At 40.0% G+C, this 24,196-nt stretch overlaps 1 pseudogene; it reads right to left on the reverse strand.

The window, feature by feature from the left end:
- Positions 1-1,081: 1,081 nt before the first annotated feature.
- Positions 1,082-21,357, reverse strand: LOC130863145 (E3 ubiquitin-protein ligase RNF220-like; annotated as a pseudogene).
- Positions 21,358-24,196: the final 2,839 nt, after the last annotated feature.

A 24,196-nucleotide genomic window follows, 5' to 3' on the forward strand; every position in this document is an offset into this window, starting at 1 on the left:
GACCTGACAATTTTCTGAATTTCCTCCACGTCTATGTCCCCCTTTTCATTTATGATTTTGTTACTTTAGATATTCTCTCTTTGCCTTTTGCTTAGTTTGTCTATTTTGTTGATTTTTCTCAAAGAACCAACTCATTGTTTCATTTATTCTTTGTATTGTTTTCTTTGTTTCTATTTTATTGATTTCAGCTCTCAATTTGATTATTTCCTGCTGTCTAGTCCTCGTAAGTTTTTTTCTTTTTGTTCTAAAGATTTCAGGTGTTCTGTTAACTGATTAGTGTGGAATTTTTCAGGCTCTTTTTTTTTCCATGTAGGGCAAAGTGTCCAATTTATATACAACATTGTAAACATACACCGTCTATATTATATGTGCTTCTGTCTGGTGTTTGCATGACTGTCAGTCAGTCTAGGAGACAGATCTCAGTGGCTTGTCCTACTACTCCCCATCCCTATCATCCTGCCCCACACTAAAAACAGAGACAAAAGAGGCATTGTCCCCAAGTTCAGAAGGAGTAGGCAGGAAGGGCTGCTCCACTTTGGCTACAGAGTCTTATATGTGTTTTTGGGTGTATATGTGCATGTATGTACAGTGGGAACCTATGTGCAATTATGTACAAAGCAAAAGGGGTTCATTGTCACAGAGGCTGGGGCAGGTGGGGTTGCTCCAGGCAAGGTCTGCAGGGATGGCTAACTTACAAGTGGTGTGGGAGAATTGTCTGTGTTCTGTCAATTATATTTTGAATAAACGCTGATTGGCCAGGCAGAAAGTATAGGCAGGTCAACCAGACAGGAAGTAGAGGCGGGGCAATGAGAACAGGAGTATTCTGGGAAGAAGGAAGTTCTTTCCGCAGTTCTGCCCAGACCACGGAGGAGGCAAGATGTAAGCTGCCCCTCTGAGAAAGGTACTGAGCCATGTGGCTAACGTATATAAGAATAATGGGTTAATATAACTTATAAGAGTTGGCAAGAAACCTGAGCTAATGGGCCAATCAGTTTTATAACTTATGGAAATCTCTGTGTGATTTTCTTTGGGGCTTGCCAGCTTGCTTTGGGGCAGGACAGAAACCCCAACAAGCAGGCCCTCATGTTATATACAAGTAGATCCTGCACAGGTCTCCAGGTGCTGTGATGGTATTGCACTGAGGGCAGAGCTTCTTCGCACCCAGAGTCCACAGCCAGCATTCTTCACAGTGCACATGCCAACACTGGATCAACGTTAGGAGCATAAAGTAGAAATCCATGCAGATGAGGCATTTGTATCAGTCCAGCCTCCCCCCCTTGCCCCCCCCCCCAGATAGCTGCCGTTCAAGCTCCCTGACATGAGCCTTCAGGGCCTCAGGAGTAGCTACAGCTGAATCTTCGGAGATTTTCTCAGTGCCACTGTCCTTGCAGGTCTTCTGCACGGCCTCCTGCTTGCTACGTCCATTGCTGGTGGACGGTCTCTCATCACTGGCCCACTTAGAGAACTCAGGTGTGATGCGGGTGCTGGGGGGACCACCATTTAGGACTGCACCCCGGAGTGCCTCTCTCTCCTTGGCTTCACCAGGCTCTTCTCCTCTGCAAGGGATGACATCAGCCTCTGTGAATTGTGGTTTCCCATACTCCAGAGTGTCACCTCCATCGACATCCATGTCAGCATCACTGTCTGGGTTCTTTCTCTTTGCCACTGCACATGATGAAGCCGGATCCTCGGAAGCCACCTTCCAGGAGTGTGGTGGCTCATATCCACTTCTGCTCACACAACTCATACTCCTCAAAGCAGTTGCTGCTCTCATGCTCAATGTCCACAGCATAGTCCTCAGCCATGCAGGAGCCTTCCTTCTGCCCTTCATCTTGCTTCCTATGCTCATTTTCCCAATATGAGTGTTCAGTCAGGTTGCCGGTTGGCTTGCACTCACAGGAAGGTCTACTTCTTCCCTCTTGCCCGGCTCCTTGCTCGACTGGCCGCTCAGGGCCCTTGGCAGAGCTGCCAGGGCTGCTCTAAGGGGACCCCTGGCTGAGGCTAGGTGCAGCTCCAGCCCCAGCCTCTGGCGCTCTGACCTCAATAAGTTCCAGAAGCCGCAGTGGCCATATTGGTTCTCTCAAGTTCTTTTTTTTTTATTGATTTTTATTGAGCTCTACATTTTTTTCTGATCCCCTCCCTGCCTCGCCTCTCCCCCTTCAACCCTCCCCCTAAGGTCCCCATGCTCCCAATTTACTCAGGAGATCTTGTCTTTTTCTACTTCCCATGTAGATTAGATCTCTGTAAGTCTCTCTTAGTGTCCTCATTGTTGTCTAAGTTCTCTGGGATTTTGGTTTCTAAGCTTGCTTTCTTTGCTTTATGTTTAAAAACTACCTATGAGTGAGTACATGTGATAATTTTCTTTCTGTGTCTGGGTTACCTCACTCAACATAATGTTTTTATGTAGGCATTTAGTGTTATGAACTTTCCTTTTAACAACGCTTTCATTGTGTCCCATTAATTTGTGTATATTGTATGGTCATTTTAGTTGAATTTTAGGAAGTCTTTAATTTCTTCCTTTATTTCTTCCTTGAGCCATTTGTGATTCAGGGGAGCATTGTTTAATTTCCATGTGTTTGTGGACTTTGTGAAATTAGTGTTGATGAATTATAATTTTAAATCATGGTGATCTGATAAGATGCATGGGGTCATTCCAATTTTTTTTGTATCTACAGAGGTTTACTTTGTTACCTAGTATGTGTTCAATTTTTGAGAAGGTTCCATGAGGTTCTGAGAAGAAGGTATATTCTTTTATGTTTGGATGAAATGTTCTATTGATGTCTGTTAAGTCCATTTGGGTTATAACATCTGTTAGTTCCCGTATTTCTTTGTTAAGTTTGTGTCTTGCAGACCTGTTCAGTGGTGAAAGTGGGTTGTTCAAGTATTCCACTATTATTGTGTGAGGTTTAGTGAGTGATTTAAGCAACAATAGGGTGTCCCTATATTTAGGACATAGATGTTCAGTATTGAGATTTCCTCTTGATGGATTTTTCCTGTGACTAATATGAAATGTCCTTCTTTGTCTCCTTTGATTGATTTTAGTTTGAAGTCTACTTTGTTAGATATTAGAATAGTTACATGAGCTTGTTTCTTAGGTTCATTTAATTGGAACTTTTCCTAACACTTTACTCTGAGGCAATGTTTGTCTTTGAGGTTGAACTGCATTTCTTGTATGCTGCAGAAGAGGATGGATTCTGTTTTTATATCTAATCTGTTAGCCTTTGTCTTTTTATAGGTGAGTGGAGTCCATTTATATTAAGGGATATTAATGACCAGTGATTGCTAGTACCTGTTATTTAGTTTTGGTTGTTGGTGATAAGTCTGTGTCTGTTCTTCCCTTCTTTGGGCTTTGATGTTGTGAGATCTTTTATTGCCTGTGTTTTTGTGGATGTAGCTACTTCCTTGGGTTGGTGTTTTCCTTCTCCTACTTTGTGTATAGCTAGGTTTATGGCTAGGTATTGGTTAAATCTGGTTCTTTCATGGAATATCTTGTTTGGTCCATGTATTGTGATGGAAAGTTTTCCTGGGTATAGTACTCTAGGCTAGCATCCATGGTCTCTTAATGTCTACATAGTGTTTGGCCAGGACTTTCTGTCTTTCCTAGTTCCCATTGACATGTCAGGTGTAATTCTGATCAGTCTGCCTTTATATGTTACTTGATCTTTTTCCTTGGAAGCCCTTAATATTCTTTTTTTATTCTGTGTATGCAGTGTTTTGATTATTATGTGGGGAGGGGAGTTTTTATTGTTCAGTCTTCTTGGTATTCTGTAAGCTTTTTGCACCTTCTTAAGCATGTCTTTCTTTAGGTTGGGAAAGTTTTCTTCCATGATTTTGTTGAATGTACTTTCTGTGCTTTTTAGTTGGACTTCACCTTCTTCTATCCTTATTATTGTTAGATTTGGTCTTTTCATGGTGTCCATAATTCCCTTACTATGTGTTTCCTTTACTGTATATATTCCAGTTTTCAAGTCTTTAAATGTTTCTTTCACATGTCTGATTGCTTTTTCTTCGTTTTCTTTAAGGGATTTGTTGTTTTCTTCCAAATTTTGTCTTTTACTCCACTTTTCATATTCTCTTTAAAGGCCTCAAACATTCTCCTAAAATTATTTTTTTTGGTTACTTTCTTCTGATTTATCTCTATTGGGTGTTCAAGACTTGCTGTTTTAGAGTCACTAGGTTTTGTTGGTGCTGTATTGTTCTTTGTGTTGTTGTGTGTGTTCTTGTCTACCCATTTTTTCCTCTGATTGGTGTAGTTGAGGCTGTGTCTCCAGTGATCACTCTTCAAGGTGCCAGTGGATCCAAGGCTCCAACAGTTTTTCCTCTTGGTGGAGTCAGGACCAAAGTTCCAGTCACTGCAGAGGTCACTCGACCTTCCCAGAGGTCACTTGGCACTTCCAGAGGTTGCTCTGCATTTGAGCCTGTGCCCAGGGAGTTTGCCCACTTAGGCCTACTTCCATCGAGGTTGCTGGCCCTATCCTGCTCCCATGGGGGCCGCTGGCTCAGGCCTGGTTGCTTGGAGGTAGTTGTCTCAGGCCAGCTCCCATGGAAATCCCTGGCTTGGGCCTGCTCTGGTGCAAATCACTGACTCAGGCCTTCTCCCATGGAGGTCACTCACTCAGACCTGCTCCAGAGGAGGTCAAGGGCTCAGGCCTGTTCTCGCAGAGGTCACTGGTTTTGGACTGCTCTTGCAGAGGTCACGGGATTGGACCTGGTCCCAGAAGGTTGCCTGATAGGGCCTGCCTCCATGGAGTTTCTTGACTCTGGACTGCTCAGGCAGAGGTTGCTCACTCCAAATTAACCCTTTTTCTATTAATCTATGTGTCACCACCCGCTTGGTAAGGTTTTAGATTCTCTATTCTTTGGCAACAACATGTGTCTCTCTTCTTTGGTAGCTAAGTGTCATCTTCTTGACTCTGCCAATTCTCTCTCTACATCTCTATTCAGATTTCCTGCCTGGCTTTATTCTGCCTTCCATAGACCAATGAAGTTTCTTTATTAGCCAATGGTAATAGAACATATTGACAGAACACAGAGGGAAATCCCACATCAGCTCATATTCTCTCTCCTCCCACTCTTCAACTAGACTTTGGGAGCTCAGACCAGTACTCCACTATGGATTTCTGCCTCTGCTTCCATCAGTTGCTGGATAAAGGTTGTATGATGTCTTTTAAGATACTCATCAATCTGAATACAGGCCAGGACCAGTTCAGGCACCCTCTCAAATATTGCTTAGGGTCTTAGCTATGGTCATCTTTGTGAATTCATGGGAATTTCTCTGGTGTCAGGTTTTTTGCTAGCCCCATAATGGCTCCTTCAATCAAGATATCTTTTTCCTTGCTCTCTGTCTCTGTCCATTCCCCATCTATATCATCCATTTCCCTCAAGTTCTCCTCCCCCTTCCTTCTCCCCTACTCCTCCTTATTCTTTTTTTTTTTTCGATCGTTTCATTAGACGCTGAAAAAGCATTTGACAAAATTCAACATCCCTTTATGATAAAAGTCTTGGAGAGATTAGGGATACAAGGGTCATACCTAAATTTAATTAAAGCTATATACAGCAAGCCGACAGCTAATATCAAATTAAATGGAGAGAAACTTAAAGCCATCCCACTAAAATCAGGAACACGCCAAGGCTGTCCACTCTCTCCATACCTCTTCAATATAGTTCTCGAAGTTTTAGCAATAGCAATAAGACAACATAAGGGGATAAAGGGGATTCAAATTGGAAAGGAAGAAGTTAAACTTGCATTATTTGCAGATGATATGATAGTGTACATGAGCGACCCCAAAAACTCCACCAAAGAACTCCTACAGCTGATAAACGCCTTTAGTAATGTGGCAGGATACAAGATCAACTCCAAAAAATCAGTCGCCCTCTTATACACAAAGGATATAGAAGCAGAGAGGGAAATAAGAGAATCATCACCTTTCACGATAGCCACAAAAAGCATAAACTATCTTGGGGTAACTCTAACCAAGGAAGTGAAAGATCTATTTGACAAGAACTTTAAGGCATTGAAGAAAGAAATTGAAGAGGATACCAGAAAATGGAAGGATCTCCCTTGCTCCTGGATTGGGAGGATCAACATAGTAAAAATGGCAATTCTACCAAGGGCAATTTATAGATTCAATGCAATCCCCATTAAAATCCCATCAAAATTCTTCACAGATCTTGAAAGGACATTACTCCTCATTCTATTCTCCCATCTTCCTCCAGCCCCATGCTCCCAATTTTCTCAGGAGTATCTATATATGTTTTTCTTAAGGTTCACATTGTTATTTATGTTCTCTGGAGCAGTGGACTATAGGTTCATTATCTTTTGCTTTAGAGCTAGTGTTCACTTATGAGTGAGTACATACCATGCTCATCTTTCTGGGTCTGGATTACCTCACTCAGGATTTTTTTTCTAGTTCCAACCATTTGCATGCAAATTTCAAGGTCTCATTGTTTTTTACTGCTAAGTAGTATTCCGTTGTGTAGATGTACCACATTTTTGCTATCCATTCTTCATTTGAGGGGCATCTGGATTGATTCCAGATTCTGCTATTACAAATAATGCTACTATGAACATAGTTGAACAAATGTCCTTATAGTATGAAGGATCATTTTTTGGGTATATGCCCAGGAGTGATATTGCTGGGTCTTGAGGTAGACTGATTCCTAGTTTCCTGAGAAACTGCCATACTGATTTCCAAAGTGGTTGTACAAGTTTGCTTTCCCAATACCAATGGAGAAGTGTTCTCCTTACTCTACATCTTCTCCATCATAAGCTTTCATTGGTGTTTTTGAACTTGGTCATTCTGACTGGTGTAAGATGGCATCTCCAAGTTCTTTTGATTTGCATTTTGCTGATGTCTGAGGACACTGAACATTTCCTTAAACGTCTTTTGGCCTTTTGAGATTCTTCTATTGTGAATTCTCTATTTAGATCTGTACCCCATTTTTAGTTGGATTATTTGGAATTTTGATATCTAATTTATTGAGTTCCTCATATATTTTGTATATCAGTCGTCTTTCTGATGTGGTATTGGTGAAGATGTTTTCCCATTCAGTAGGCTGCCTTAAACTTTTGCTATTTGCAGATGATATGATAGTATATATAAGTGACTCCAAAAACTCTACCAAGGACCTCCTACAGCTGATAAATACCTTCAGAAATGTGGCAAGATACAAGATCAACTCAAAAAATCAATAGCTCTCCTATATACAAATGATAAAGAAGTTGAAAGAAATCAGAGACACATCACTATTTATAATAGACACAAATAAAATAAAATATCCTGGAGTAACACTAACCAAAGAAGTAAAAGACCCGTTCAACAAGAACTTTAAGTATTTGGGGAAAGAAGATGAAGAGACTATCAGTAAATGGAAGGATCTCCCATGCTCTTGGATAGGAAGTATCGACATAGTAAAAATGGCAATCCTACTGAAAACAATCTACAGATTCCATGCAAACCCCATCAAAATCCCAACACAATTCTTCAAAGACCTTGATAGAACAAAACTGAATTTCATATGAAAAGAAAACCCAGATAGCCAAAACCATTTTGTAAAATAAAGAAACTTCTGGAGGCATCACCATCCCTGACATCAAGCTTTACTATACTATAGAGCTACAGTAAGGAAAACAGCTTGGTTTTTGGCATAAATACAGACAAGTAGACAAATGGAATCAAATCAAAGACCTGGATATTAAGCTACACATCTATGAACACCTGATTTTCAACAAAGAAGCTAAAATCATCCCATAGAAAAAAAGAAAACATCTTCAATAAATGGTGCTAGCATAACTGGATGCCATCATGCAGAAGAATGCAAATAGATTCATATCTAACCCCATGCACAAAACTCAAGTCCAAATGTATTAAAGACACCAGTATAAATCTGACCACAATGAACCTGAGAGAAGAGAAAGTGGAAAGTAGTCTTCAAAGCTCAGGCCCAAGAGACCACTTCCTAAATATAATACCATTAGCACAGACAAACAATAGATAAATGAGACCTCCTGAAATGGGAAGCTTCTGTAAAGTTAAGGACATATCAATGAAGATAATCTTTACGGAGCTAGTGAAAATTGTCTCAAGTGAGAAATTGCCAAGTAATTAAAAAACCAGATGTTGTGCATTACCTCATTAGGTAAGAAATTAATGAAAGGAATTGGTTATTAAGTTTCGTTTGTGACATAATTACATTCTAGTAACACCCAAACTTGTAATCATAGGCATTAGAAAGGACAAAGCATTTGTTATAAAAATAGCAAGAAAAATCAATTTTACAGCATTTCAATTTGCTACAGTGAGATTATGTAGGTCTCCATACTCTCATTTACAAAAACACAACACATATTTCAGTGTCAAAATCAAATATGCAACATATTTGGCAGTGTATTTTCATAGTTGAAAGTGCTTAAAATAATTTTATTCATTCTGACTTTTCTGAACATTAGGCAACAAATTTTAAAACAAAATAGCCAGATTATACTTGATTTCCTTGACTCTTTAGAAGTGCTAAAATTTTTATCCTTATTTATTTTATTTAGGGTAGAAAGGAATAGATAGAAGTTCACTATAAAAATATTACCTTCATTAAACCTGATAGGCTTCTTACTTCTCTGTTCTGGTTCCTTGAAAGATGTTCCTTCACTGTGACAAAAGTTAAAAGTTATCACTGATTTACTATTCATATGGAAAACATTTGTTAAGTGTTCTAAACTCTCTATTTTTGAATCCCTATCTGATACAGGATCTCACTGTGTAGCTCAACTGTCCTGAAACCTAGTATGTTGACCATGTAAGCCTTTTCTTCCTGAGTTCTGGGACTAAAGTCATGTGCAAACACCTGGCACAAACAACTTTGAATTCATTCTTCAGCAGATTATTATGATTGATAACTGCTGTCTTTACCATATTTCTTCATGTAGAAGAAATGACAAAAATTTGAATCTTTACCTCTTCATTATAACATACACACATATATTCACACAAATAGCAAAAAAAGCACATTTTTATTTAGGTCTTTGTGTTTATTTCACACAACTGCTAACTGACTTAGGATAGCAACATAAATGAATGAATAACACAGCAAAGGGAATTGTTTTCAATGCTGAACTCACTTAGGATACCAAGTAAGCCTAAGATGTGATTTTATAAGATGTAGCCTTGAAATGTTACAAATATCAGAAAATTATGAATCCCCACCTTGGGTATTAGTTGTTATATACCTTTGGGATCATTTAATTTCCAGTATATTGGGACATTCATAATGTGTAACAAATTTATATTGATACATAGCCCCATTTAATTAGGTAAAATAAGTGTCCTTGACTTTGGAAGTAATCAATCAATGGGGGCTGAAAGCTAATTCATGTAAAGACCTCAATTTTCCTACTACTCTTAACCCTGACAAGGCCAATTGATATGAGCATGAACATCATGAAGAGGAATGGCCCTTCACTTTAACATTTTTTTCTAGTTGACATAAAAGATAAAACCTTCTTTAAACAAAGATGATGAAGAATCACGATATGGTTTGACTCTTAAATTCAAAAAATTTACTTGGATTCAAAGAATTCACTACTGTGCAAAACAGACCACTTGTGGGCGCAATGAGAAGAAGGCCCCTATCTGCAAAGGTGTGAGGTCTACCACCACATCAGCAAAGATGCTGAATAAAATATCAAGAGTCTGCTCATAAATTTCTGGTATGAGAGAAAGAAACTCTGGTGTCTTTCTATCTCTTGATGTGGTAACTAAGAACGGTAACATCACAAGTCTTCTGCCAGATAAGACAAGCAAATGACTGAGGTTGTCAACTCCCTGTGAAGATCAGGATCATGTGGACTCCACAGAAGGTTTTGAATATGATGCTGGAGTGATGGCTCAGCAGGGAAGACAGCTTGCTGCTCTTGTAGAGGGACTTCGCTTCATTTCAAGATTGGCTCACAGCCCCCAAGTGGGACAACTCATTAACTTCTGTAACTCGACAAGATATGATGCCCTCTACTGTACCACATTCTTGGGTACACAATAATACGAACAAAGTTTTTAAATAAATTAAGGTTTTGAATAGGTAGGGAGAGTTAGTTAGACAGCAATGAGAATAAGAAACAACAGACTTTCATCTTCATAGAGAGAGCTATTACTTTGGGAATAATGGCTAAATACATTACATGTAGATGGATACTGAAAAGAACTTTTCAGCCTTAAGAATGTATTCCATCGCCGGGCGGTGGTGGCGCACGCCTTTAATCCCAGCACTCGGGAGGCAGAGGCAGGCGGATCTCTGTGAATTCAAGACCAGCCTGGTCTACAGAGCTAGTTCCAGGACAGGCTCCAAAACCACAGAGAAACCCTGTCTCGAAAAACCAAAAAAAAAAAAAAAAAAAAAAGAATGTATTCCATTGTCTGTAACATAAGACTCTGTCAATACAACCTGCTTCATAGCTAAACATTAACAGAATTCAGCACAAGTTTTGAAATGCAAAAACGAACAGAACTACTTGTATATCCACTTTGAAAGCTCCAGCTAAAATGTGGACAAAAATTATCTGTCATGGACTGCACAAACACCAAAGATTCTGGGTAATTCTAGGATGACGGTGTCAAGGACACAACTCAGTTGGACATTTCAAGAGTCAAACAGATAGTTAGGAAGACCTATTTGTTGCCTATGTATATGGACCAAATATTTCAAAAGAAATGGCTAATGCTGTGGTCCTTAGAGACAGAGGTTATAAAATTTCTTACATAGTGGCTGTGACTGTACCCCCATGATTCAACACACATGTCGAGGACATCTGAGGCCCTGAATTCAGTGACACACCCTGTCAAAAACAAAGAATACTGCAGTACAGCATCCAGCTACATTGACCTTGTTTATCCTTCTGCTTGGTTGAAGATTCATAGCATCCACTATGTGCCATAGAAAAACTGTCTAAACCACACTAAACTCAGGTAAATGGGTCTAAATGACAAGTGTGCTCACCCACCGAGTTACTCACTGGTCCCACATGGTTTTCCACACAGTCGTTCTTTAAACTCAGTGATTACTCATTGGAAAGACTGCTGCCTGAAGAGCTCAAGAGTGTCTCCTGTCTCCTCCTTCCATGGTACAGGGATTATAAATACAGTTAGCAACAGCCATTTTTGGGGCGTTCTATGGATTTGAACTTGTTTGGTAGAAGTTTACTCACAAAACTCTAGCTCTAACCTAGATTTCTGAGATAATTTTTCCTTTTCTTTCCTTTCCTTCTCTTCTCTCCTCCTCCTCCTCCTCCTCCTCCTCCTCCTCCTCCTCCTCCTCCTCCTCCTCCTCCTCCTCTTCTTCTTCTTCTTCTTCTTCTTCTTCTTCTTCTTCTTCTTCTTCTTCTTCTTCTTCTTCTTCCTCTCTCTCTCTCCCTCTCTCTCTCTCTCCCTCCCCCCCCCCTCTCTCTCTCTCTCTCTCTTTCTCTTTCTTTCTTTGTTTTTCAAGACAAGGTTTCTCTGTAGCTTTGAAGCCTGTCTTGGAACCAGCTCTTGTAGACCAGGCTGGCTTCAAACTCACAGAGATCTGTCTGTTTCTGCCTTTGAGTGCTGGGATTAAATACACGTGCCACCATCACCCGAATGTTAATTTTAATATCTTTACATGTATATTTTAATGATTTCTTGGTCAAATTTGTCATACACTGTATTTATATTATCGTCATTTTTTCTAAAATGCTCACTTCTTCACAAACCACCGTTGCTCCTCTTCAAATTCCACCTTGCACTGGTTACTCATGCCCATCTTCCTATATATGAACAAAATGCTAATTCTATATTGCTCCATTCCATAGCTCCACTATACACCCTATAATCATCTGATTAGACTCCTGTGTTCTGGTGAATAAGCAAGGAGACCTGCAGCCTTATAATTAGAGTTCAAGTGAAAAACCTCATTTCTGCCTTTTCCTGTATCCATATAAGTTACTGTTGTTTGTTTGAGCTTCACATCTAAGACTCTAAGGGTCTTAAAATCCTGAAATTCAAGATTCTTTTATCTGTCTTCAGAAGAAAATGAACACTTTGCTCTCAGAAATGGAAAAAAAATCACAGGAAAAAGATAAACAAGAAAAAGGTAAAATTCTAAACAGAATAGAATTGTTAAATGAGAGAGCAACTGAGAAAGGACAAAAAACCCTGGAGGATCATAGGAAGTAGAGAAGTCAATGAAAAATGTCCTCTAAGTGGATGCTAGCAACTATTCTTCACTTACCGTAGAAACTCCTGGACAGAATTTGACTGATGTTGCTCAAATAAAATCTATCTCAGAAGTATAACCTAACTTATCTCTGCATTCCCCAAACACTTCATGTATTTTAAAATATGAAATCTTACCTAGATGATGATGTGTAATCAGCACTGCCATCCACTTATAAAGAAAAGGGGAAATGTATTTAATAGCAACTGTAGAAAAATATACCTTCATAATGGCAAAAATTACATTTGTTATACATTTTACTTGGGCAAAATTTGTGGTAAGGAGAATATTCTATAGTAGACATTGCTTTATAGGTAACCAATACATTGAGAACTCCTTTTAATATTTTGTTAAAACAAATAAATGCAAGAAGAGAAAATTCTATCAAAATTTATAGCTGAAAATAAACATCTGTGACATCTGATCCCAACTGAGTAGTGATCGGCAGAAAGTGGTATTTACTGGTATAAACTGACAGTGTCAGCAATAGGTAATTTGTCATAGTTATTGTGGTGGTGGAGGTGGTGGAGGTGGTGGTGGATGTGGTGGTGGTGGTGGTGATGGATGTGGAGATGGTGGAGGTAGAGATGGTAGTGATGGTGGTGGTGGTGATGGTGGAGGTGGTATTTACCAGTGGTGCTAGGAAGAGTTTTAAAAGATATTTGTTTTTTTAATATTCCAATAATTTTCCTTACTTGGTCAACTGAAATTGTTCTTTTAAGACAGAGAGTCTGTCTACAAGATAGTTGTATTTATGGTGAGTCTTTAACCATCTTTAATCATCTTCAACAATCTTTAGAGAATCTATTGTGATATATTATGACAACACAATCGCCTTTAAATGAGGGATGCATAAAGATAGCCATGAGAAGGTATGGAAAACTATCTAAATAGACATTGTAGAAAGATTATCTAGTTAGATATTAGGCAAGAAATTAATGAAAATGATTGAACATTATATATTATCTTGTGATGTACCCAAATTTTGGTGAACTATGCAATAATATGTAGACACAAAATATAAAGTATTTGTTATATAGACTGTAAGAGAATGGGCTGGAAAGATTTCATTACAAGCCAAATTTGCTGTAATGTATAGAGGGTACATACAATGTGCTATCTTAGAACCCTCTTCTTGTGCATTGATAGCCCATATGTCAGTGCCCCAAAATAAATAAACCCACAGTTTTCAGACAATATGTCTGGTATCTTAAATTTCTTAGAAATGATCTCTTCATGTACACTGTATTTACATACTTCATTCTGGGGGAGTTAAACTTTTTACTCTTCTTTACAATGTATTTACTTAGGGTAAACTGCTTACAGCGACAGTTCTTGACCTTCCCAGTGCTGCCACCTTTTAATATAGTTCTTCATGTTGCACTGACCCCAGCACTAACATTCTTTTGTTGCTACTTTAGAACTGTAATTTTACTACCGGTCTGAAATGTAATGTAAATTTCAATATGCAGGATGGTCTTTGGTGACCAAGAAAGGGGCATTTGACCTCCAAAAAGGGCACAACCCACAGTTTGAGAACCAGTGACTTATAGGAATGTAGTATCAAAAGTCTTACCTGTGTTACTCTGTGCAGATGTTTGATGCACTGATTTTGACTCTTTCCCAAGTGAAACTTCTCTGTGATGTAGTTAGAAAGTGATAATTATTTTAATATTCATATAAAAACATTTATGAAAATTCTCTGAGTTCCCTATTCTTGCATTCCTATTATAACTTATATTAGACATTTATTTAAGAATAACTTTAAACTGTGTTTCGACACTTAACTATGAGTTCGATGCTCCCTCCCAAGAGATGCACTTGGTGGGACAGGAACCAACCGTGGCCTTTAAGCATCCATCACAGTGCCAGCACTCCCACAAGCCACCATATTTTTGACACCATACATGCGCTACTGATTTTGTAACTTACCTGTTTGCTAGCAGATGCCAAACCATCAGCAAATGTTGCTCTGTGACATTGAGTCACAGCCCGTTCCAAAACTCACAGGAGGGGAATGCAGTTGCTCCATCCTCACTCTTTTGCAGCTGTGGCTAAGATCAAGATTCCTGAAGTATAATCTCCAGGTTTTCCCTGCTTCCATGTTGGACTTCACCCCTGTTGTGTGACCTGGTCTACAGAACCATGTCCAATGGCCACCGCTGATGGATCCCAGCAAAGCCATGGAACTTGAGCATTGGTTCTTTGTTCTCACCCTGGATAATTGTTCCTAACCATATCAGCTGTTCCAGGAGTTTGGGTACATGGTTCACTAACACAACATCAAAACAATTCAGATAGGATTGGAACAAAAGTATCCGACGTGATTATAGCATTTAATTGTTACGATAGATAATCTAATGTATTTGACTACTCAAAAGCCACTTTGCAACAATGTGTGATCAAAGAGATAAGATGACTGCTTAAATGTATTTATGTTAAATAAAGCATTTTAAAAGAAAATAGATAAAAAGAGAGTGGAAGTACTACAAGTGATTATAAATCTCATTGATAATAAAAATTAAACCAAGTTAATAGTTTTCAAAATAGTAAACATTAATGTGAAGTTGCCTATATTAACATAAAACCACTAGTAAAATCAGATTATTAACAAACTCAGTCCTGATACAGCATACTGTTCTTCCGTTGTGGTCTGAACAAATCTTTCTCCAGCCAACGCTTTACATGTGCTGGGCCATCTCACCATGTGCCTTCAAGCTTAAGCCAACCTTCCTATCATTTCGTATTCCTGACTTCAGCAGTTGTTGCCCTCAGAACAGCACTGAAATTGTAGGTAGAAAGAACCGTACCTGTTGGGCTCAGCCACTGTGTCCACAGTTGCTCCCTTGTGTTTTAAAAACTCTGCCATCTTGCAAAGAAGTCCTATAAATTGAAAGAATATTTTAGGAAATCACAGAATACTATGCCAGAGTACCTTATATTGTAAAAGCTAGATAGTATGTAATTCATTTCCTTCCCAAGTAAGAGCAGCACCTGGGATTTCCTTCTTTCTTTCTCTACTCAAGTGTTCATTTGCAGGACTAGGGACATAGTGCATGGCTACTCCATTCAAGCAAGTGCTCTATCAGGAGCTGCATGCTTGAGCAGAGTGGCCTGTCTGAGCAAGAAGACAACAGTCAGTAGGTTCAACTCAGCTTGGATTCACATCCTACTCTAATAGCTAATTCTTTGGCTTTCTATGAGCTCCATAACTCAATTTTCTCATCCCTGTGAGGAGGATGGAACAGCAGCTGTCTTACACAGTGCTACTGTGAGTCTTCAGTCTGCACAAAGCATGTGCAAGTGTTCCTAGCCCTGGCAGCTCAGTGGTTCATGGATAATGATGATGATTACTCTTCCTGCTGCTAGCAAATGTAGAATTTCAATGAAGAGAAAGAGCAGAGTTCTACCTACTGCACACGTGAAAGTTTTCATTCAAATCAGCTTACATTTTAAGAATTATATTGCCCACGGTAGCCTTGAATTTTGTAATTCCCCAATTCATCCTCACTGTAAGTAGGGCTGTAGGCCAGTGTTACATTATTCACATTTCAGCATCTCTGACCTGGGGATGTCACTTACAACTCACGATATCATAAGCTGGAGAGCTACTTCAGTGGGAGTTCAGGTTCCAAAGAAGAAATGTGGAGTCAGTGTTAGGTAGGACGTGGAGGGAGACAGATAAACTCTGAGCGGGAGTATGAATAGCTGCCAGTGTGCTGACAGAACAGGATTAAATGGGAGAAAGGAGGCATGTGAGTGAAGAGTCCAAGAATAAGAATATAGAAATGTAGATTCCAGAAATAAGAATGTAGAAATAAAGAAACACAAAGTTGTAAGCCTAGGAGAATGAGAGCAAACTGTCAGCAGCTTTCTGAGCAGCTTACAGATTAACAGTGGGGTTACTTTGCTTTACAACCAATAGCTCTGTCTGCAAGGCTGAAGAGGCCTCTGCAAACTGAGGGTCAGCTTTTTGATAAACCCCCGGCCCACTCATGACCAGCAATTGATATGAATTAGTTAATCTTTAAATGATGGGGTATACCTGACTCTTTGGTTGTGAATTTTCCCATACCCCTCCCTGCTACATGAAACGGGCACTTAGGTAAACACCATCAGGGAGCACTGGGGAAAAACAATGGACTAAATACAAACACTAAATAACTCAAAAACTCTGTTAATAGAAATTGTAAAAAAACAAAGAAGCAAACAAACAAATAAAAACCAAAAGCTAATTTGTTTCTGAGTTTTACCTTGAGATTGTAAAAATTCCTTTGTTATTCCTAATGGTTATTGCTTCTTGCTATAAAAAGGGGTATTTCCTGCATTGCTGGTTGGAATGCAGGCTGGTAAAGCCCCTTTGGATGTCAGTGTGGCGATTTCTCAGAAAATTAGGAAATGACCTTCCTTTAGACCCAGTAATACCACTTTTGGGTTATGTATCAAAGGATGCTCAATTGTGCCACAAGGACATGTGCTCAACTATGTTCACAGCAGCATTGTTTGTCATAGCCAGAATCTGGAAACAACCTAAATGCCCCTCGACCAAAGAATAGATAAGAAAAATGTGGTTTATTTACACAACGGTGTACTACACAGCCGAAAAACTAATGACATCTTGAATTTTGCAGGAAAGTTGATGGAGCTAGAAAACATCATTTTGAGTGAGATATCATAGACCCAGACCCGGAAAGACAATTATCACATGCACTCACTCATAAGTGTCTTTAAACATAAAGCAAAAAAAAGCTCACAAATCACAATCTAGACAACAATGAGGACCCTAAGAAAGACATACATAGATCTAATCTACATGAGAAGTAGAAAAAGACAGGATCTCCTGAGTAAACTGGGAGCATGTGGACCTTGCGAGAGGGTTGAAGGGGAGGGGAGAGGAAGGCAACAGAGCAGAGGAAAATGTCGAGCTCAATAAAATTCAATAAAAATGGGGGGAGTTCAGAAACCGTCCTTGACCACAGCCTTACAAGTCCAACTTTGGCTATAGTCTCTGCTAGATGATAAGCTTTTTAGACCATGGAGATTTATTTTTTTCCCAGAATAAAATTCTGGGAAAATTTAAAGTTCTTTCTCAGAATAAAGTTTGCTTCTGTTTTAATAGACTTTGGTGGTCTGTCCCCTATCTTTGCATGACTCCCATGGAGACAACATGAGCTGGGGTTGAGAAAGCATTGACCTTGACAATAAGCACCAGTCATATGTTAAAGAGAGGGCCCCAAGTTCTCCTGATAGATACAGTCCCCCTTTTTAGCAAACGGGAACTTTCTTCAAGCCCCTGGGGAAAAGATATTTTAACCAAATTGACCTATGAAGCAAGTTGGTGTAGCTATCCTAATATCTAACAAAACAAACTTCGAAGTAAAATTAGTCAAAAAAGATGGAGAAGGACATTTTATATTCATCACAGGAAGAAAATCTATCAAGATGAAGTCTGGATTCTGAACATTTATACCCAAATACAAGTGCACCCACATTTGTAAAACAATATAACTAACATTTAAGTCACACATCAAACCATAAATACTGGTAGGGGCAGACTTTGGCACCCCATTCTCACCAGTGGACAGATCTTCCAGACAACAACTTAATGGAAGATTAAGGGAAATAACAGATGTTATCACTCAAATGGGCTTAACAGTTATCTACAGAACATTTTACCCGAACACAAAAGATCATACCTTCTTCTCAGCAACTCATGGGACTTTCTCTAAATTGACCACATACTGGGTCACAAAGAAAATCTCAACAGATACAAAAAATGGAATAACACATTGTTATCTTATCAAATCACCATGGATTGATATTAGAAATCAACAGCACCAGGGGACCGGAGAGATGGCTCAGTGGTTAAGAGCATTGCCTGCTCTTCCAAAGGTCCTGAGTTCAATTCCCAGCAACCACATGGTGGCTCACAACCATCTGTAATGGTCTGGTGCCCTCTTCTGGCCTGCAGACATATGCACAGACAGAATATTGTATAAATACTAAATAAATAAATATTTAAAAAAAAAAAAGAAATCAACAGCACCAATTACAGAAAGTCTACAAACTCATGGAAATAAACAATGCTCAACTGAATCACCCACTACTGGGGTCGAGGAAGAAATAAGAAAAAAATTAAAGATTTCCTAGAATTCAATGAAAATGAATGTACAAAATACTCAAACTTATGGGACACAATGAAAACAGTGCTAAGAGGAAAGTACATAGCACTAAGTGCCTGCATAAAGAATTTGAAGAAATCTCACACGAATAACACACACACACACACACACACATACACACAACAAGCTCACCTAATAGGAGCAGGATTGTAGGAAATAATCAACCTCCAGGCTGAAATCAATAAAATAGTAAGCAGGAGAACAGAACAATGAATCAAAAAAGCAAAGAGTTGGTTCTTTAAGAAAATCAACTAGAAAGAAAAATCCTTATCCAAACTAACCAAGAGGCAGAGAGAATATCCAAACAAAATCAACAATGAAAAGAGGGACATTATTACAGACACTGAGGAAATCCAGAGACTTATTAGATCATAAAAGCCTGTACTAGACAAAAATTGGAAAATCTAAAAGAAATGAACAAAATTAAAAGTAAAAACAAGTTGAGACCACATAAAACTTTAAATAGCCTATTTACCCCTACAGAAATACAAGCAGTCATTAAAAGACTCCTCCCCCCCCCAAAAAAAAAAAGCCTAGGACCAGATGGTTTCAGTGCAGAATTCAACTAGAATTTCAAAGAAGAACTAATACCAATACTCCTCATTTTATTCCGTACAATTGAAACTGGAGGAGCATTGTTAAACTCTTTTTATGAGGTGACAGTTACCCTGATACACACACCACACATCATGCAATCTAGAAAGAGAATTACAGACAAATCTCCTTTATGAACATTGATGCAAAAATACTCAATAAAATGCTGGTAAAACTAATTCAAGAACACATAAAAAAAAATCACTTGAGTTAATGGTGGCTCACCAACTCCAGCCTGACAGCGGGGAACCAGCATAGAACCAAACTAGGCTCTCTGAACATGGTAACTGTTGTATGACTGGGACAGACTGTGGAACCACTGGAAGTGAGACGAGGCTATGTCCCTAGTGCTTGTTCTGGCATTTTGGAACCCATTCTCTTAGAAGGGATACCTTGCTCAGCATAGATAGAGTTGGGGAGGGCCTTGGTCCTGCCTCAAAGCAATTTGCTAGACTTTGTGGACATCCCATAGGAAACCCTACATTCTCTGAGGAGTGGATGGGGTGGGGTAGGATAGAGGGAAAGTGGAGGGAGCAGGAGGAGGGAAGGGAGTGGGAACTGGGATTGATATATAAAATGAGAAAAGATAGTTTTACAATAAATAAATAAAATTTAAAGAATCATCCCTCATTATCAAGGAGGTTCCATCCCAGAGATGCAGGGATGGGAGGCTCTTGAGAGACAGTAGAACGTGTATGGTGTATAGTAGAATAAATAGACCGACAGAATGGATCAATACAGTGGGAAAATTCAGTGCTTTAAAGAAAACATTAATAAAGCAAAAATATTTTGGAAACAGTAATTTATTCTTCTACCTTGTATTTTTATGAAGATCTACCTTAAAAGACTAAGGAACCCCTCAGATTTACACTAATGAGCAAGGGAGAAAATGGACTATGTAAAAGCTACTGTTGTGTGACATTGGTGCCCCTTGGTAACCTAGCAAGAAATAAGAACAAAACAGGGGCTGGCCCAATGGTTCAGTTGGTAAGGTACTTGTTCTGTAATCCTGAGGACCTGAGCTCAGAATCCCCAGCACCATAAACACTAGTTATACAGCTGTGGAGACAGGATAATCCCAGAGTTGACTCACTTGCCTGCAAGTCTATATAAATCAGTAAGCTCTGGAACAGTAAATCAAATACAATGGGGAGGAGGGTGAATGAGAGAACCTGTCTCAAAAACTGAGGTGTGGGGACCACAGGGTGGCTCCGCAAGTTACCACAAGGAGGTCTGATAACCTGAGTCCAGTTGCCAGAATCCACAACGTGGCAGAACATAACTGCCAAATGTTGTCTCTGACCTCCAAGTATGCAAGCATGTGAGTGTGTTCACATACACACATGCATACATGCGGGCCACACACACATTCACACACAGTATTAGTGAGATAAAAAGCAACAGGGAAAGACAGTGTCTTCACATCTGTACACACACACACACACACACACACACACACACGTCACATCAAGGGAGGAGGTCTGAATATAGTCACCGTCCCTGTTCAAAATTTCCTCATGAAATCCTTAAACAAACATGGGTCACACTGATGTTAGATTTTTTGGTAACTTTGTTTAGCCTTAATGTTGATGTCATATGGGAAAATCTATCTCACCATACAATTTTCTGCAGTATATTATTTAGTACTAAAAACATGTATAGTAAGGGCTAGAGAGATGGCTTGATGGTAGGAACTCTAACTTTTCTTACAGAGGACTTGGGTTTGATTCTTACCACCCACTTGGCAGTCCACATCCGTTCATAACTCCAGCGGATCCAACGCCCCTCTCTGACACACGTGGTGCAAAAAAAAATTGCACACAAGCACAACACTCATCTTTAGACAACATTTAGACAACATCTAAAATGTCTTTAAATATATACTTAATAAATTAAATGAATATGGTCTTACTAGCTAAATCACTTTAAATGTCCGAGAAAATGCTGTAAAAGAGGCAATGTAAAAGGTTTCAAGACCCATAGAGAAAGGCCAAAAGCAAGACCCTTCCAAGGTGTGCAGACTCCAGATGCTTAAGGACCTAAGACAGGCAGAAAACCCAATAGACTCAGCGAAAGCTGACGCAAACCCTTTCAATTCTCCCCTCCGTTAGGAAGGAGCCCTGGAAGGTGGAGCTTCTCCCTGACTGGCCTGACTGGCCCAGGCCCTCCTGCCCATCTCTCAGCACAGGCTCTCAAACCTTCTGCTGTCCTGATTATCCACGTGGTAGGTACTGGCGGTGATCAAGCGCTCCACTGTAGAAAAATCACCCGTGCTGGGTGCCCCTTTGGAACTGTTCCTCAAGTACATACGGGATGAAGGATTTAGGACATTGCTCGCTTTGTTCCTCAAGGCACCCATAGCCCAGACAGAAGACCCACATGCGGACATACCAGTGTGCCTGCTCTGAAGCACTTGGTGTTTGTTTCTGGGAATCATAATCAGTGTCTTCCTGCATGGTTCAGACCCATGGCTGCCAAGGCCCTCCCTGCCTTCCTTATCGGCCCTCCTTCGCCATCCAATTCCCCCTCAAACTCTACACTGAAACTTAGAAACACAGACAAGTTATCCCAACTGCGCCACAGGAGTGTCCTGCCAGGGCAGGTCCCTGGTTCAGTTTGAGAATCCTTCTTTGTCTCCTAGCAACGAGGATGCACGCAAGCTCGCGAGTGCACGAGCTCACAACGGAATGGAACGCATGTGTCTGGATCAGACTCCAGAAACAGGAACCTGGCCTGCTTTGCACAGGTCACCTGCAAACCCCGGACAATTACAGCTCTGAAACTGACCTACCTGTCTGACCTGCAAAGGCCAAACACTGAAGGGAATTGTGTGATGGTTCAGATCCTTCCCAGCCATCCTGTGCTGATGAGCTCAGTAGGCCTAGTGATTCCCTCTCCTCGGGCCCTGTGCCTGGAACCTGTGAGAGGTCCCGATGGATGCTGACCCACTATTCAGACCACTTGCTTTCTATTCTTGGAATCTTTTAGCATTTTGTAGGCATTTTTCCTCAGTTCTTCTTGTCATTCATATCATAACCTAAAGCTAAAACGCGTCAAGGCCTCTGTTTTTATTTCATTTGCTTGGTTCATAGAAAGAAAAAGAAATCAAGAACATGTTTTTGCTCTTTGTAATTTTTCTAGTGCTTAGTTAAAATTTTCTGTTCCTTAGCTCTTAGCTGTATCCACAAATTTTAAAATTCTGCAACCACAGACCATATAAGAAGACTGTGACACTTCTGCCCTAAGATTCTCCCCTAATGTTTTCTTTCTTTGGGGATAATATTTATAATGATGTTTTAAAATTAAATAGTGTCTAAAAGTCACTATTACTAGTGAGTACATGTGATACTTGTCTTCCTGGGTCTAAGTTACCTCACTTAATATAAAGAAAAACACCCTACAATTCACAATCCCAGAGAACCAAGACAAAAATGAGGACCCTAAGAGAGACATACATGAATCTAATCTAAACGGGAAGTATAAAATGACAAGATCTCCTGCGTAAATTCGGAGCATGGGGATCCTGCGAGAGGGTCAAAGGGGAGGGGAGAGTTAGGAAGAAGAGCAGAGAAAATGTAGAGCTCAATAAAATCAATAAAAAACTAGATAGTGTACAGAAACACAATTGATATATCTGCCTTAATTTCGTATCCTACAACATTGCTGAATAAGGTTCTTAAGAGCAGGTTCAAAGTCTAATCTCGCCGGGCGATGGTGGCGCACGCCTTTAATCCCAGCACTCGGGAGGCAGAGGCAGGCGGATCTCTGTGAATTCAAGACCAGCCTGGTCTACAGAGCTAGTTCCAGGACAAAGCCACAGAGAAACCCTGTCTCTAAAAACCAAAAAAAAAAAAAAAAAAAAAAAAAAGGCCAATCTCCCAGATCCTCTGCAGGGGTGACCCAAAGTGGAAGAGAGGGAAATGATCCTGTTGTCTTGGAATTTACTAAGCACAACTCTTGGAAACTGCAGCTCTTAGCTGTAGTCCAGAAGGCACAGAGGTGATGGAAAGGATTGTCCTCTGAGAGTTTTGGCTCACATTGTGAGCTCTAAGGACTCAGCATTACACAGAAATTCTTGTTGAGCACAAAACCACCCAGGTGGTGTTTTCAGCATTTATTAACAAATGAATTACTTAAAAAGCATCTTGAAAAGTTGAAAACTGTGATGGCTTATGAGAGTACTGAAGTAGATACTTAGAGGCAGGGACAAATTCATTATCTACCAAACCAACCTTTGGGGAGAGAATATCAGTCTCAAAGAAATGTCAGCAAACTGTCGTGACAGAGACAAGGTTGGTTTGCTCTAGTGTCATGGAGGATGATTCAAACAGGAATCCTAGCCTTGTGAACATGAACTAGGAAATCATCAGTTGATGGAGGTGGGTCATCTTTCTATCTGTTGTTTCATTGGTTAAGTAATAAAGAAACTGCCTTGGCCCCTTTAATAGGACAGAAAATTAGGTGGGTGGAGTAAACAGATAGAATGCTGGGAGAAAGAAGCCAAGTGAGGAGTCGCCATGATTCTCCCACTCCAGACAGATGCAGGTTAAGATCTTTCCTGGTAAGCCAGCTCGTGGTACTACACAGAATATTAGAAATGGGTTAGATCAATATGTAAGAGCTAGCCAATAAGAGGCTGGAACTAATGAGCCAGGCAGTGATTAAAAGAATACAGTTTCCGTGTAATTATTTTGGATAAAGCTAGCCATGCGGGCGGCTGGGTGGCAGGGACGCAGCCCCGCAGCTCCTATTACAACAGAGTGGCACCCAACGTGCTAATGAACTCCACGTAAAACCTGAGAGGGCTTAAAAAGGAGAGAGAGAGAATTTAAGAAAGCTTTTTGCTGTTTGTGGGTTGCATGCTGCAAAGAAATTGTCCTGACTCAGCAACAGGAAAAAACTGGCTGTTTTAAAATGCCGGCTTTCTGGGCTGTGCCGCCATTGTGATCTCTGTCTGGCTCCTGCGGGAGACAGAGCTTTTAAATGGAGCATTTGGAGTAAAGTGCTACGATTTGTTTGATGGCAACTAGACTCACTGTGTGCCTAAAAGGAAGTCATTTTGTGCTGCGGCTCAGAGGCACAAGCAGCTCCACCATGCTACTGGTGCAATGTGCAAGAATCAGAGGCACGAGCGGCTCCGCCATGTTGGACTGGGCGGGGCAAGCAAGCAGTACCTGTTTTTGACCTAGGAATGTCAC

This window comes from Chionomys nivalis, chromosome 20 (genome assembly GCF_950005125.1).
Source record: "Chionomys nivalis chromosome 20, mChiNiv1.1, whole genome shotgun sequence".
In the NCBI taxonomy this organism is placed as follows: domain Eukaryota; kingdom Metazoa; phylum Chordata; class Mammalia; order Rodentia; family Cricetidae; genus Chionomys; species Chionomys nivalis.